This window comes from Euprymna scolopes, chromosome 34, assembly GCF_053919585.1.
Source record: "Euprymna scolopes isolate OS-2025 chromosome 34, ASM5391958v1, whole genome shotgun sequence".
NCBI lineage: Eukaryota > Metazoa > Mollusca > Cephalopoda > Sepiida > Sepiolidae > Euprymna > Euprymna scolopes.
This window is the reverse complement of record NC_136515.1, coordinates 21,514,874-21,530,054: the sequence shown is the minus strand read 5'-3', so window position 1 is coordinate 21,530,054 and position 15,181 is coordinate 21,514,874. Positions and strand designations below refer to the sequence as shown.

Here is a 15,181-nt window from a genome sequence, read left to right as displayed (position 1 = left end):
ATTTCCTTATTCTTTCGTAAGTGTTATGTTCTTTCCTCATGAGCTGCTACGTACCCAACGTGTAGACTAGACTCCCTGCGGTAAGATATTTTATGTTATATTAATCTAACGCATCCAGCGATATAACACGTGTATACATACAAGATGTTTTATTTAACTAAAGAGGGTGAGAACATAAGGGAAGCATTTCGTGTACACATGTGTATGAATATATATCATGTATGAAGGTCATTGGTGTTGTAATTACGAGCTCTTGTTCGTTGGAGTACACGTTGGAAGTGTGTGTAAAAATGGAAATTACAGATGTTTATTCTTGTACTTGTACTTGAAACGACATTCACCCTGGAGGAGTTGAGTCGGCTTCATGAAGATGCACATCTCGTACCGCTGCAGCCCAAGCCCGGCGATCGGAGGCAACATCCCAAGTGAGCAATAGCCAGTCACGTCTCCAACGAGACAGGCCATAGATGAGCGGGCCCGAAATAAGCTCAGCGTCGGCTTTGATAGTCCCGAGCCACGTTCTTAGCTGGCCACCGACACGTTTTTTCCAGCCGGGTAGAGGACGTGGGGAGATAGCCTCGTGGATAAAGACCCCTGCATCACAGCGAGAGGCATGGCCGAACCATCGAAGGCGTCGGGCCCGCAGTAGGTCAGTAATTGCCTGGAGATTGCAGCGATGCCGGACTTCTTTGTTGGCGACGAAATCCAAGGGACGGACATGGAGAATGCGGCGGAGATTGTAGTGGTCGAAAACTTCTACGCGTCGCAGATCCGCTTTCTGTATAGGCCAGGTCTCACATCCATACAAAAGTATTGAGCGGACGAAGGCCTGGTAGATTCGTATTTTTGTCCTCAGACGTATTTCAGGCCGTGACCATAATCGCCTTTGGAGTCGACAAAAGGCAGCTCGTGCGGCATTAATGCGCGCTTCAATCTCATTCATGCCTTGACCGGTACCAATGAACATGCAGCCCAGGTATTTGAAGCTATCCGTCTCCTCGAGGGTTTCCCCGTTGAGTGACGGAGGACCTTTCTGCTTGGGGGATGCCAGCCGATAGAATCTTCGTCTTGCTGGCGTTGATTCTCATGCCGATGGCAGCTGCCTTCTCCTGGATTCGGTTCAGCACCGCCTGTATGTCTCTGTAGCTCTCCCCGAGAACCGCAATATCATCCGCGTAGTCCAAATTGGTGAGATGAAAGTTACGCCCCACCACGACGCCAGGATATCCAGGCAGCGCCTGCTCCATGATCCAATCAATAGCGTAATTGAAAAGGGTGGGCGAGAGCGCGCATCCCTGGCAGACACCACTGCTGACGTTGAAGAAAGAGGAGTCCTGGCCATAACAGCGGACACGCGTGCGAGTCCGATGGTAGTAGGCCTTGATCAAGTTGAGTAGCTTCGGGGGAATACCATCTACTTCCATCACTCTCCACAGGGTACCGCGGTCGACCGAGTCAAAAGCGGCAGCAAAGTCGATAAAGCATACGATTGTACGCTGTTGGTAGCACCAGCGCTGTTCCAAGGCTCGCCTCAGCGTGAATATTTGGTCGACGCATCCGCGGCCAGGTCGGAATCCGCATTGGTTAGGACGAGTCCTTCTGTCCCTTTCGTATTGAAACCGTCTCAGAATGAGGATAGTGAAGACTTTGGCAGCGACATCTATAAGGCTGATGCCTCTGTAGTTACTACATGTCCGTTTGTCACCCTTCTTAAAAAAGGGAAGAAGGATGGCGTCACTCCAATCTTGGGGAATCTCCCCACTATTCCAAATCTCAGAAATCAGCTGGTGTAGGCGAGGGGTTAATTCATCGATTCCGGTCTTGTAGACCTCAGCCGGGATACCATCCTCGCCTGGAGCTTTGTTATTCTTCAACTTGGCAATGACGGCTCTGATTTCTTCATGGCTGGGGGTATCCGACGAGCAATCGTAGAGATCTGCAGTGGTGGGGGTGTTTTGACCTGGTATTGTAGGTGAAGGCTGGTGGTTCAGGAGTTCACGGAAGTGTTCGTGCCACCGATCCAATCGTGCGTTTAGCTCAGTAATAATTTCACCTCCACTGTTGTGGATGGATTCACTCACGGATGACCTCGTCTGTGTGCTGGACTTCAATAGTTGATATAACTTGCGGGAGTCCCCTACCGAGGCCGCATGTTCCATGTCAGTTGCGATATTGTGCCAGTAGACGTTGCGGGCAGAGTGCGTTGTTTCTCGGCGAAGGCGACGATAGTTGGCATCTCCGTTGAGTCTGGCACGTTTAGCCTCCTCACCCAATTTCACCGTTCGACTTGAGATCCAGTCCTTTTGACGACGCTTTGTGAAACCCACGGTGTTGGCCGCTGCTTCAGTGACGTCCTTTTTGAGTGCTTTCCATATATCTTCCACCGATTCTTCTGGTTGTAAACCATTGAATCGGTTGCGTAGGTCCAGTCGAAACTGAGTCGCAGTGTCGTCCACTTTCAGTTTTGTGATATCAAGACGTTTTTGACGGGAAACGTGTTTGTTGGCCTTCAGTCGCATTGTGAGCTTGGCTCTAACAAGGACATGATCCGATCCATGGGTATTTCCTGTTTCAGCACCTCTGTAAGCGTGGCAGTCACACATATTGCTTACCCAGCGTTTGCGTATCAAAATGTAGTCTATCTGGTTCGCCGTGACACCATCATTCGAGTACCACGTCACCAGATGATGATTTGGATGCTGAAACTTCGTATTGGAGACAATGAGGTGATTGTTCATCGCGAACATTCTTGCCTGAAGAAGGTAAGCTCCCTGTCAAGGCGTGGGCGTAATTGGTATGCCACTCACAGTGGAGGTTCGGATCAAAAGGAGACACTTTGTCACCTAAACATCTCAAGAGGAAAGAGAAAGAAGACTGAAGAAGAAACAAAAACGCCACCTGTTGAGCGAAACAAAGATTACCGCGTTATTTAAAGGTGTATGTATGGATGTGTGTGTGGTTTGATAAATACATGTTAGATTTTAAAAGGCATGCTTCTATAAGTTTAGCAATATGGGAACCATTAGATAAGTTAACCTTTAAAATATATATAAAAGTGAAAGTGTCTGTCTGTCTGTGTACATTTTCCTACACAACAACTCCAACTTTCAGCCTACAGACTTGAAATTTGATATACAGGGTAGTGAGATTTGGGAAATCTTTAATCAGTTTTTGGACAAAAATTTGGCTGTTAAGGGGTCAAAGTTCATCGATTTGACCTTTGAGAACTCTACCAAAGTCCTCTGCCAATTTTGAATTTACTTTAAACACTTGAAATTTTAGATGTAAGTTCCTTGGACATGGATCTAACTTAACTTGATTTGAGCTCAAAACAATAAGTGTTAAGGGGTCATAATAGGGGTCAAAGTTTAAAAAAATTTTACCTCTGCAGTCTCTACCAAATTACTAAAGACAATTTCTGATCTAAACATTTGAAATTTTACATAAAGGGTATTCAGAGATAGGTAAGCTTTTTAATCGGTTTGGGTCGAAAATTTGAGCTACAAATATATAAATCTATGTATGTTTTCATGTCTGCCTAAAACTTTTGACAGAGGCGAGGGATTTTCACAAGATCAGTATCATTTTGAAGCTGACTCTTCAGACGATAAATACCAAAAAATTAGCTAAAAACATTAAATTCTTCACTCTCATCTGGACACTTTTCTACGGGGAGGGGTTGCTTTTTTCGCCGATATTTTCGAAAGTCATACCCTCTTTTAGATTGTCTAGCCTTAATTTAAACTTACGTCACTTCCGGTTTGGCGGTGGTCGTAACAGCAAAGACGTCACATTTTTTTTTCATGTTCTTTTACTCCTTCACGCTACGGGTTCAAGCCTGCATTCCTATTACCACTTTTTTTTTTTTTGCTTTTGCTCAACATACACCTCCAAACACCCAGGAAACGCCGGGCACCCGTGCTAGTATATTTATTTCACAAACTGCAATCACATGCAGAGGTAACTTTTTCCCCTAAAATAAGTCAACCTGTTCACCGTGGCTGACAATCCATAATGCTTTAAAACATGATCAGATATTCTTTCACTTTGATTCTTTTTTTGAATTGAAAGCCATGTTTTATTTCAACAGTTTCCGATGGGTAATTAATCTGTACAAGTCCTGGAGATGAAAAAGAGTTTTCAGTGGGAAGCTGATCCATACTAGTCTTGCACTTTAAAATTTTGCAGGTCAAGAGCTAAGATCTCTCGTGTGGACATGAAAAAATTATGTGAGGTAATTCTAAAAGATCCGATATTTTTATGCAGCAATTCTAGTTTCTGATTGGTTGCTAGCAGAACATGGCTCTATTTGATTGGTCAGTTCCTATCGCCAGTGTCTATAAGTAGAACCTCTTCTTTAATCATACTTTCATTTGTATAAAAAATATCACAATACGTTCAACTAGACAGAAGATCTGAGGATCGCAAACACATTGGGCCTGAGAATCTACAACTTCATTCCCAACTGTATTATTCAATCTGATTCTTAAAAAGATTTGAAACCTTATTTCTCTTTTTTCTTTTTCTCTCCAAAGCGACACTTGAAAGTAGTGGCTGAGAGTCAATTGTGTTGAGAACACAGAAGATTACCAATTCCAAAGACTAATGCTTTCAAGGAGTAATGTATTTTAAGAGTTATGTTTAAATTTTTTGCCAATTTGCATACGTGCTCAAAACAGCTGCTGCTGTTAGTACCTTCACATGCACTCGTATGGATTAAGGATTCTAGACGTAAGGTTTAGCAACATTATATTTTAATTTTTATAACGGAATATAAATCAGGCACAGAACTGTTAAAACTACAAAAAAATTGGAGATGTCTGAATTTTCATGAAGGACTTAAACTTGCTTTGTTTTTACCCCTTTGCTCGAAACTAAATCGCCCGACCCTTATGCATAGCAACTGGGTTTCAAAGTTCATAATGATCAGTTTATTAGTTTAAGAGTAAATTGTGTATAAACAAAAAGAAATAAAAATCTGGGCATTTTTTTCTTTTTTAACAAAAGTTACCATTACTTTCCCGTCTCGATACCACTTATAAAGTCTCTGCCACATGTCCATCTAGCTCGGTAACGTTTTTTCTTCCTCTGACTGCACACCGGGCAATAGCCGGCCCATTTTTGTCCTCGACTTTACACGTCCATTTTCTTCGACTCACACTTTGCTTCTCTCAACCACGTAGTACATTTTTCTACTTTTTTCCTTTTTCTTCTGCCGTACACTTCCTGATTTGCACATATGCTTTTTTTCAGCTGCTGCTGCTAATCTTTTCGCAAGTCAGCCAGCCATCCTTTGCTGCTGTTGATATTTTCCTACGTGCTCATCTGCACTATGTCATTATTATAAATTTTCCTAATGTCTGTGTGTGTGACGCTGTTTATCTCAACTCACCTAGGCAAGTAAGGTATCGAAATGAAGCTTATGACCCAGCGGATGTTTTAGTGATATTCATATCCATGTTTGGTGTATGGAGATGCAAAAACATGTAAAAAATAACGATTTACTAAACTTGAGTCCTTATGTTACAAAATAACACATAAACATTTATTGAGATTGTCGGACTAACTTCCTCATCTTGGTTGTTATAGTGACAACGTTTCGGCCGTTTTGCCCTCCGGCCTTCATCAGGTGTTTTGTATGGAACTGGAGAATCGTGGTCCTAGACGTTGTATCAAAGTTTACAGTTACCCAAAGGTGCTGAGTTCGATCCTAAACGAAGGCAGTGAACAAAACAGAGAATCAGCAACTATGTCCCAGAGCCTAGTTGGAGTCCGAACACGGTACCTCCGTAATAATAATAAAGGGTTGGGTTCGAGACTCCTAACAAACGGTTCCCCAGTTCGATACAAAACACCTGATGAAGGCTGGAGAGCAAAACGGCCGAAACGTTGTGACTATAACAACCAAGATGAGGAAGTCAGTCCAACAATCTCAATCAATGAAAACACCTCATCTCAAAAATACAGACAATTACCAACACATAAACATACTCAACTTTACAAAGATTGATATCTGTTCCACTCGTAAATTCTTTTCCTCTCAGAAGTAGTACCAATTATCTTGAGGCCACCAGTCCTCTTGCTTCTGTTTAAGTTATGCCCCTTAATATTGATCTTCTGCTGAGTAACGCTGCAAATGATTTGTAAACCATTAAAGTTGACTTGGCATCCATATTGCTTGCGATTTAAAAATAAACCTCAACTCTGCTATCTCCTCGCGTACTGACTTGGCAGCAGTAACGTTTTCGATTGGTTGTTATCAGATGATCCAGTCTTTCGTTTCGTTCAGTCGAATGGCTTCTCAGATTCTTCACTTCCTTTTATTCCCCTCCTCTCTATCAAAACTGTTGGGACCTTATACGAATTCCATTGACATCTGCTATTCTCATTAATTCATGAAAATGTAAACATCAAGGCGATCCATATATACCAGGCCTGGCAGTCACGCAGCTAGTGTCCACAGCTGATGGCTGATGGAAAACTGAAATCTAATACATAAAGTTATCGTATTGGATTTTCAATCAAATTAAATGTTGCTTTTCTTAACCAATTTTCATTTGTTATTGTTGTGCCATGTTATTAGCAATTGAAGTGATGAGAGCAGTGAGGTACGAAAATAAAAAGTTAATTAAATAAAAACGTTTGTTTCTCCACTCTTTGTGCGTGTTTTCCTTCCTTATACGTTCCGAAACGACTGAGCCGAGCTTTTGCAAATTTCACACAAAGCTAATTTATATGTCTGGCAGTGTTCTTAGATATGTTTTGTACAGAAATTCATCCTATAAGAATCGAAAATCGAAAAAATCCGACCTTAAAAAATTTTCTTTTTAACTCTTCTAGATAAAAAAGAAAAATCTTTACAGGCGAATATTTTATCTTACACTGTCCAATGGAAATAATAAAATCTCAGCAAATCATTTCTTCTTAAAAAAAACAGATTTGTTATCTGAAAATATACCTTATTGGTAGAGTATTCGACTACAGATTGAATGACCCCCTGTTCGTCCGGATGTACCTCACCATTTTATTTTAATTTTTTCTTATCAAGGAGTTCAATTTATGATAAAAGAAAAGGTACCATTTAAAATTGCTGCAAATCATTTCTTTGTTTGCATATTTTACAACTAAAAATTAATCAGAAGTGACTTTTCCAGGGTATTCATCATGCAGCCCAAATATCAGTTGACATGATAGTGTAAACAAACACAGACGGAATTTGATGAACGACATTATCATTATTATTTTTTTTTATTTTTATTTATTTTTTTATTTTTTGTGAATTATTCCACCGGGCAAATTATTCTTCGTAATATATAATATTCAATAGAAGATTGATTCTATAATAATACATTTGCAATCTGCATAAATTAAAATATCATTCATAGTACTTGGATTCATCGAACTAATGTTCTCATCTACAGCAAAGACCAGTGGCATAGTGGTTAGAGTACTGGAAAAAAAAAGTGATATTCTCCTGAAGGTTAAAGGTTCAATCCTCAGTGTGCGTGACTGAAAAATATAATTGCAAATTACTTAGGACCTCTATCCAGTCATGACTGATGGAACACGAGCATGCTACCCCCATGAAGTAAATAAAGGGTTCAGCTCGAAATTCCGTCCAAATTCCTGAGTTCAACAGAAACATTCCTGAGTTTGACCAGATAGGTTGGACCGAAACGTTGTGAAAATGACATTCAAAATGATAACAGTAGTCCGATTAATCCAAATAATACGAATAATCAATCCTCATCACAAAAATTTAGAAACGTTAAAATATCATATTTAAGCATATTGTATGACTGGGCAATGCCGGGCGGCCTGCTAGTAGATAAATAAATATAATTATTACTAGACTTTATAGCTTGTTAAAACAGGCAAAAGTTATAGCCTGTTGGCTTAGAATGAGTGTTTCATTGTAACAGAGCATGTATGAGCACATGTGAAAATATCAGCAGGAGCCGCTATTTAAACAGTTAACCAAGTTTTTTTTTTCTCTTTCAATGTATTAAACCGATGCCCTTAAAGAAGAATACGTTGGAATTTATTTTTAAACTAGCCTGGGTGCCCGGCATTGCCCGGGTGTCTGGAGGTGTGTGTTGAGCAAAAAAAAAAAAAAAGTGTGGCAGGCAGGCTCGAACTCGTATCGTGAAGGAGGAAAAGAACATGAAAAAAAAAAAAGTGATGTTTTTGCTGTTGTGCTCATCGTCAAACCAGAAGTGACGTAGGTTTAAATTAAGGCTGGATAATCGAAAAGAGGTAATGACTTTCGAAAACATTGGCGAAAAAAGCGACCCTTCCCTGTAGAAAAGTGTCCAATTGAGGGTGAAGGAATTAATGTTTTTGGTCAATTTTTCGATATTTGTCGTCCGAGGGGTCGAGCTTCAAAATGATGCCAATCTCGTGAAAATCCATCGCTCTGTCAAAAGTTTTAGACAAACATACATACATACATACATTTAAAAAGACAGGTGAGATTTATATTATAGGTGGTGGTGGTGAGAGACTTTTAAGCTGTTGTCGAGACGGCAAGGTTTTGTTAATCTCATGGCAGACGAAATGAACAGTAAAAAAACTAGAAGTTTTGTTTGGAAAGTAATCGTAATAAATGCCTTTTGCTAAAACAGATTTTTGTTTTCCTTTTTTTTTTGTGATGGTATCAGATAGTGCCGGGGGGGGGGGAACTGAGAGAGGTTTAAAGTGTAACACGGTTTAAGCCAAATTGATGGTTACATATAGTTAAATCTGTCTATTGAATGAATACTTTCAAAATCAAATACCTATCCCTATGACATTAAAACGAAAAAAGTTAAAAAGGGTAAGGAAAGGAAAAAGATATAATTTTTTTCTTTTTGAAATTTTCAAATTAACTAAAAAAAAAAATATATATAGATTACAAAATGATCCCACAATAGAATTCTTACGAAATAGATTCTAAAAGAAAAAAGAAGAAAAAAAGATGAGCAAAGAACTTACCAACTCAATATGTAAAAATTACTGTAATCTAGATATTAATGCCGCAGTACATACGTACATCATGCTTTCCAGATTATACATTATTCGATCGGGAGATCCTGTTTATTAAAAATGAGAATAGGTCATAAACATACTGTGAACATTGAATTAGTGTATAGATACGCTAATTATACGCTCATAGTACTTCTTTTCATGATCACCGAAAACACAATGTAAAAAAATTGCCACTTTTTTGCCAAACGTGAAACTAAAATATACCTTCTTGGTCTTCTGTTTTGTTTAAATATAATGATATCGTGGGGTTTCTGTTCGCGTTGAGCATCCATGCAACGGAATTATGTCACAGACTTCTTTAAGGATATTGGAGATAAACTGCAATAACCAGTTATATTCTGACACTACATTAACCAAATTATTTAGATAAATATGTTTACAGTTTTGATAAAAGGGCTACAATAATATCGCAGAGTCTCTATTCATGCTGAATGCAACCAAATGCCCAGCAGCAATATATTACATATGAAAATTGTCGCTGTGGAATTTCCACAGGTCCCGCTAGTGATATTATAATTTCTTCCTTCTTCTATGTATTATATAAAGGGTAAACGTGTGTGTGTGTGTTCGTATGTCAGCTAAAAACTGTTGTCATTTGCATCAAACAGGCACAAACATGGTACTGTTAGAAAGAGTGATCTCTCGGACACATAATATCAAAAATTAGAAAAAATCGTCAATTATTCCGTGTAGAAATTTCGTTTTGTTTGAAGGGGAAGTCAGATAGAAACTTTGCTTTCGACGCTGTTTGCAAACCGCACATGTGCGAACCGTTGTTTCATTCTTTCGTTTTAAAAAGCTAAATTTACAACATAACATCTGTATCCTCGTGATCCCATCGATAACACGTCCGCTTACTAACTTAAGTTATGTGGCATTTTCCTTTTCTTTTTCCTTTTCCTCTTTCCTTTTCTTTTTCCTCTTTCCTTTTCTTTTCCTCTTTCCTTTTCTCTTTCCTCTTTCCTTTTCTTTTTCTTTTTCCCCTTTCCTTTTCTTTTTCTTTTTCCCCTTTCCTTTTCTTTTTCCTTTTCTTTTTCCTCTTTCCTTTTTTCTCTTCCTTTTTTCTTTTTCCTTTTTTCTTTTTCCTTTTTGTTTTCCTTTTCTTTTTCCTTTTTGTTTTCCATTTCTTTTTCCTTTTGGTTTTCCTTTTCTTTTTCCTTTTGGTTTTCCTTTTCTTTTTCTTTTTGGTTTTCCTTTTCTTTTTCCTTTTGGTTTTCCTTTTCTTTTTCCTTTTGGTTTTCCTTTTCTTTTTGTTTTCCTTTTCTTTTTCCTTTTGGTTTTCCTTTTCTTTTTCCTTTTGGTTTTCCTTTTTGTTTTCCTTTTCTTTTTCCTTTTTGTTTTCCTTTTCTTTTTCCTTTTCTTTTTCCTTTTTGTTTTCCTTTTCTTTTTCCTTTTTGTTTTCCTTTTCTTTTTCCTTTTGGTTTTCCATTTCTTTTTCTTTTCTTTGTATTTTTTCTTTATTTTTTTTTCTTGTTTTTTTCTTGTTTTTTCCTTTTCTTTTCCTTTTCTTTTCTTTTTCTTTTTTTGTTTATAACATTTAATTTTCGGTTTCATTTCTGGTTGATGGCACCCAAGTCCCGTTTTTTTTTTTAACCGTCTGTTCAATACTATTTAAAAAAAAAATGGCTTTTCTTTTTCTGTAAAAATAATTGTCATTATTAATTGAATACTTAAATAAATAGGACGAATGTTTTCTCTTTAGAGTTCAGAGGTTCATACAAAATTTCAGCCAGTAGTTTCCGAGAAAAAAAAAAATGGAACAAACAGACAGGCTAACAGAAATATAAGATTATCCTACTCCTAGGATTTAATTTGACAACTTTATTCAGCATTAAATAATTCATAGATGATTGATATGCTGTAAAACAAACCAAACCAGTAATAAACTAGCTTCTTTCTAAAGAGAAGGCAAAGCCTAGGAGGAAGGATGCCAAAGAACGTATTGTCAGCGTTAGTTGTAGAATTAGATACCTTGAAACTCGTTAGATATTATTTTGTAAATAAACTTAGATTACAAAATAAACTGCATTTTTTTTTAAATTCTAACTACTGTGTTATTCTCACAATGTTTCAGCGGATCCGACCATCTTATTGAACCTGAGAATTTGTACAAAATTTCAAATGAAGTAGATTGTTCTCATTCTGTCAACTATGATTAAATAATTTTTATTTTAGTATGGCCTGTAGTCAAAATTGAACTTCCAAACTTATAATGGATAATAACTCGACAATCTATTAAAACAATGTCTGGAGCTACCGGATCTGAAAATATCAGCTTCCTCACCTAAAATGCACCCAATATTGATGTTGTTTTTTCCTTGCCTTTTGCAAAACTCAATCATGATCTGCAAAGCCCAAATCAGTTTTTCTCTACAAAACAACCAAACTAAACTACATGAATAAATTATTTCAAGATAAAAAGTGTGTAGCATAACATTATTTTAAGAATATAATTAAAATTACTTGAGAATTCTACTCGATCATAGCTGATGAAACGAGAACAATCTTCCACCCCCACCTGAGGATGAAATGGTTCAGTTAATAATTCTTTACAGATACCCAAATTCAACAAGGTGCATATGAAGATTCTGAGCTTACGTCGTCCAAAACATTGTAAGAATCAATCGGGTATTTTTCTTTGGCACCAAAAGCCATTGACCATTGTGGATGTTTTGTTTCCCGGTTGAATGGGGTACAACTTTGGTTTTGCGCAGTTCTAGGACGTCCACCCTCCCAAGCTTTGCCTTCTCTCTTTAATAAGTAGTTAGTTTATAGCTAATCGCCTGAGGTGTCTCTACCAGGAAATGCCGACAGGGCTCCCCAGGCATTTTTTACAGCCCAGAGTACTCTTCCTTTAGAGTGCTGGATTGAAAAAATTCCTCTTTCTGACCCTCATATCATCTCGTCATGGGAAGGAGACAAATATTGAGAATAATATCAATAGTTCCTATTTACTTGCCTCCCCATGAGGGCAGAGTTAATCGATTTTTAATGTGAGGAAAACACAGCTCCCTAAAAGATGGCACTCTGGATTCGGACAGAAATAAAAATTACCAGTTTGAAGGATTCTATCTTCACTGAGCAAGGAAATGACAGATAAAGTGTAGTATCAGAACAGATACTACACTTTGAAATATTTATTTGCACAAAATATAAAAGTATTACATAATGAATAAGTTAGGCACAAAGCCAATCAAAAGTGTGAAGATAATGGATGTCGTTGGTCATCCTTGGTCACAAATACTTAAAATTGTCTCTCCTACTCTTAACTAGAATCATTTCAGTCACCACAATACCACATTCACTCCAAGAGTTAGCCTACTTAAGTTAAACCCAAATTTGAAAGTTTTATTGGATCATAAATATGTAAAGAGATTTCATTGGCGAGTGAATGGGGGAATAAACAAAACAAAACAAAAATTGGTTAGTAAAGCCATCCCAACACTTTCTAAATAATAGATCGCTCACTGCTTTCTGGTTTGAAGAAAACAAGTGTATCGATCTCTAAGAGGTAGTGGGATCAGAAGGTTTAGAAAGGTTAGTTTGAATAATATAAATTACCAGTCCTCATCTAAAAAAATATTCCGAACCATAAAAAATAGAATTAGTATAACCTATTCTCACCATATTTTTTTATCGTCAACCTTTAGTCTTGAGCATATCCCCTCTTGTCGAACAGTTATATAAGTTCTATGATAGCTGAACTATAAAATTGCATTAAAATCACAACTGTTGTACCTGATTTGCTTGCAATTTGGTTTTCAGATAGTCAGTTCTGTGTTTGCAAAGATTAATGGCCTACTATTCACGAAGATGCTGTTATCTGTTCACTCTAAGGTTTTCTGAGTGCTTATCGTGAACCATAAGACAGCCACTGTCCAAGAGCCACCTCTTGCGCCCCTGCCGTTCGAAACCATAATGTTTCTTCAGGCAAAGCACTTAAAGAAAAACATTCTTTTCGACCAGTTCTTGCACTTATATTTCTATTGGCACTGCTCCCTCTCTCTTCCCTCGCCATCTCTAGCAGATGCCTCTTCACACTTACTACTGTTGCCTTCCCCACCCTCACATCCTAATTACCGCATAGAATTGGTATTTCCTGCTGCTCTACAAAATGGAGAATCTATCAGAAGCAACTTTTGTTGATTTTATCTAAGACACCTTTTATAACACACACACACACACACACACACACACACATAATTTAAAAAGTATTAACTATGTGATATTTTTTCTGTTCAAATAAAAAATATATATTTAAACTTGTTCTATTGGGATAAAATGTTACTTTCAAATGTATATATTTTTGAGTTTATCTAAAAAGAATATACTTTTTGAGATATACATTCTTCATAACTAGGGCTGTCACAACAGAATATTCTTTTCAATCTTTTGACTCTCAAGTATATATCCGACACAGTCAATCAACCGAGAACCGCATCAGTCTATATAAAAACATAAGATATTAACGGATATATACTCAAGAGTTAAAACAATGAAAAGAATATGCTGTTGTCACAGCTCTATTCATAATATAGTCCAAATAACAAATTGCAAATAACAGATTTAATGAAGATTTCTTTCCGGCTTTAAGCATATAAACTGGCCAGTTAGATTTCAATGGCCAATAGAAAGAATCCGTCCATAATTATGATTTTTATTTATGCTATAAATTTTTTTTTTTAATGTTTTATGTTATTTTTTAAATTTATAATTTAGGCTATATTTTCTTCATTAGCTTACATGTTTCAAAAATGTCATCATACGGCTATCGAGAGACTACCAGATTTCAGTAAAATTAGCATAGAGTTCCAAAGACAAAATGAATAAAACATAATTAAAAATTGGGAGAATTCCGAGTCCAAAACATGGATTACTCATTTTAGAGATGCAAGTGAAAGAAGAATTCTTCTCCATTGCCAAAGCAACATACAGGGTTCTTAAATAAGTTTCCAGACTTTTTTTTGTCCAGGCATTTAAAATTGTCGTAGACTCTTGAATATTCAGTATGTCATTATTATACATCTTATGAGATGATTGACCAGTTTTTATGATTTCACGTTCAAATGAACAGCTACAGCAGGAATTGAAATACACCCTACTAAAGCCTGATTGTCACAGCTGCTGAATTTAAAAAATGCAATCTGGACGTGAGGACACGTTAGAAGAACAATACGCAATAAAATTCTGTTTTAAACTTGTGGAAAAATACCACAGAAATGTATGGAATGCGTCAGACTGCTTTTTGACCATCTGGCATGAATTGAGCATCAGATTTTGAGTGGCATAAGAGATTCAAGGAAGGCAGGGAGTCTGTAAGGGATGATGAGGTGTGGGAGGTGTAAGTAAGTTAGAACATCAGAATTGATTGGCCAAAAAGAATTTCGTGGATAAAGACCGTTGTGTGTCTATAGAGACAGTAAGTGCACAGTTTGATGTCAATGTGGAACTGTACACACCATTATTCATGAGGAACTGAAAATATGAAAGATTTGTGCAAAGTTTGTCGCAAGTGTGCTCAGAGAACATCAGAAAGAAAGAAAGACTATTTGAGCAAGACGGGCATCCAGACAGTTCCTCACCCTCCCAATAGTTCAGATCTTGCTCCCTGTGACTTTTGGTTATTTCCTAAGCTCAAGGAAAATCTTAGATGATATTATTATGAGACAATTGAGGAGATGAAAGAGGCTGTGATGAGGGTCATTGACACGCTCATACAAGAGGACTTCCATGAAACATTCCAAACGTTGTTGGAATTGTACAACAAGTGCATTGCAGCCAGAGAAGATTACTTTGATGGCGACTAAAGTTTCATGTGTGTATTATCAATAAAAGTGTCTATATGAAAAAATAGTCTGGAAACTTATTGAAGGCATCTCGTTTACATACAGCTGCATGTTGCTTTGTATTGATTATGGGTTATAACTTTTTCCTACACTCACAATTATAGCTTCTAAGTTTTCAGTTTTCATACCGTTCACAAAACAAGACCAGATTTACCAGTGATTATAGATTTTAATTTCTTTTCCATTCCTGCAACCAGATCCCACAACCTCAATTTCTAAGATTTCAATTTTTATGCTATTCTAGAACTGTTTTCCTTTTTACACCACTGGACTATTAACTTCCTCTCATGAGAAAAGTGTAAATTTTC

The 15,181-nt window shown here is 37.3% G+C and overlaps 2 protein-coding genes across 2 annotated transcripts in view; one reads left to right on the top strand and one right to left on the bottom strand.

Annotated features, from left to right (window-relative positions):
* The window catches only part of LOC145259123 (uncharacterized), a 46,781-nt gene extending 40,578 nt beyond the window's left edge, over positions 1-6,203 (bottom strand). The window contains exon 1 of the mRNA XM_080116799.1: positions 5,997-6,203. The gene's annotated coding sequence lies outside the window, so the exon portion shown is untranslated. The remainder of the gene's footprint in view (positions 1-5,996) is intronic.
* The window catches only part of LOC145259124 (gem-associated protein 5-like), an 827,294-nt gene that overhangs the window by 200,576 nt on the left and 611,537 nt on the right, over positions 1-15,181 (top strand). The gene's annotated exons all lie outside the window — the stretch shown is intronic.